The sequence below is a fragment of the Charadrius vociferus genome, unplaced genomic scaffold (assembly GCF_000708025.1).
Source record: "Charadrius vociferus isolate BGI_N301 unplaced genomic scaffold, ASM70802v2 scaffold812, whole genome shotgun sequence".
In the NCBI taxonomy this organism is placed as follows: Eukaryota; Metazoa; Chordata; class Aves; order Charadriiformes; family Charadriidae; genus Charadrius; species Charadrius vociferus.
In genome coordinates, this window is record NW_009647037.1 from 89,475 (window position 1) to 91,528 (window position 2,054).

A 2,054-nucleotide genomic window follows, 5' to 3' on the forward strand; every position below is an offset into this window, starting at 1 on the left:
TGGTGCAGGAACGGCGCGGGGAGGAGGGATGCAAACCAGGACGGTGAGGGCAGCCGGGCCGATGGGTGCTGCGGGGTCACCCTGGCCCCGGGATGGAGTGGCCCCTGGGACCCAGGGATGCTTCACCCGCCGGCTCCGGAGGCAGATTTACTAGCTCGTAGCCAGGGGTGTTTATGGTGGGCTGGAATGCGCGCCCCCAGCACGTGATGAATTTACAACGTGCCAACGAGTGGATTTATTCCTACCCCACTGTCAGTGAATTAATCACAGCAGCCACGGCAAGGCTGGAGGTGCGGCGTGGGGAGAGGTGCCCGGAGAGGAGGGCATCGTGGGGACAGTGCTTGGCTCCGGCTGTGACAGCCCTGTCACCTTGAGCCGTGGCAAGCCCCGGGGCTGCCACATCTCCTCCAGCGCTCCTGCCGAGCTGCCGTCTCAGGGAGCTGCTTTGGGTTAGGTGAAGCTGGGAAAGCTGGGAGGGGAGGGCGTTTTCCAGCTGATTTCATGCTCGCAAATGCTGCCCTTCCCCAGGGAACCTCATTTTGCCTCCTCCCCACCTGCCCCGACGGCACACGGAGCCCGATGTGCAAGGGCATCCATCAGTAGGGCTGCTCTTGTTGCAGCTCCCGGCTGCCCCTGGGGGACCGCAGCCACGGGCGAGGAGCGCAGTGCTGCAGCGCCTGCCCCAGAGGGCAGCTGAAAATTGATGTCTGCAGGAAAAATACGTCCCTGGGGGTTATTCACTGGAATCTCCCAGGTTTGCTGCCCCAGCACCGCTGGCAGGGCTGTGTGTGCCGCGGCAAGGCGCTGCGGGCACGATTCCCCATCACCCTCAGCTGCCATCCCGGTGGGCGAGGGACGAGAGCGGCCAGCGCAGGAGCAGATGCCACCACTGTTTGTGTGAACGCTGCGGCCCTGGGCCGGTGCTGGGCTATTTCGAGCAATGCCCTGTGGCAACATTTCTGAGTCTCGTTTTGCATTTGCTGTTTAATGGCAACGCGGGTCACTTCACCCCTCGCTCCCACCCCAACACCTTGGCAAGCAAGGCGCTGCCCCGCGCCGGCTGCCTGCGTGGGGCAGGGCACGGCCGAGCCCTCGGGGACGTCCTGCTGCGGGCACTGCGGCCACCTCGCTCCTGTCCCTGCGACCCTCGTGGCACCACAGGGCTGGAGACATCACTTGCTCCTCCGCCAGCGGTGCCCAGCAGCCTTCCTCCTCCTCCTCCTCTTCCTCCTCCTCCTAACCCCCTAAACCGCAGAAGCGTTTCCCCTAGCGCTCTGTTCGAGGCTCGGCCACATCTGCCTGCTAGCTCTGGGCAAGCACTTGCCCGGGACGGGCCAGCAGCCTCCAGGGCCGCTGGGGGAAGCAGTTTAAGTTTCAGCTCCTCTGGGGCTTTCAACTCAACGTGCCGTTTCCAAACAGAGGTCTGGGGCCGCCAGCTCCCACCTGGGCTGGCTCTCTGCAGAAAAGGGAGCCGTGGAAACCTTAGGTGAGTGCAGTTTTTCCATGCATATGTATATAGGAGTGGGGTCAGCTGCCAAAGTAAATACAACCCTTCCCTTTCCAAAAATGTCCTCCAGGAATTGTAAAGGATGCTGGAGCAAGAATTCTGTCTCAGATCCTTTATGCTTTCTATCGGGGGAAGCGTATAAACCCGCTTCTTTTTAGCTCTAGCAAAGTCAACGTGCTGAGAGTGTTTTTTTTATGACATGCACCAAAGGCGCTGGGAGCTGGAGCCGTGGCCATGTGTACCCCGGGCAGGGCTTACGCAGAAAAACAATCCCAGTAAAGAGCTTTATAGCCACCGAGGAATGTGGAACCTCCACCAGCCCGGCCGAAGCTTGCAAAGCTAATTGCTTTGGGATTTACTCTTTGGGGGGGTCGAGTCTCCGTGGTTGCTGCCTCAGAGGGTCCCAGCTGCCCTTGCGGTTCATTAGGATGCTGAACGGGGAACTAGAGATGCTTTTAGGAGGCTGCAGCGGTTGTGGGGTAAGGGAAGGAGCCATGCAGTTCCCAGCTGCAGCCCTGCCTTCTCCCGCTACAGCCGGGGACCCCTC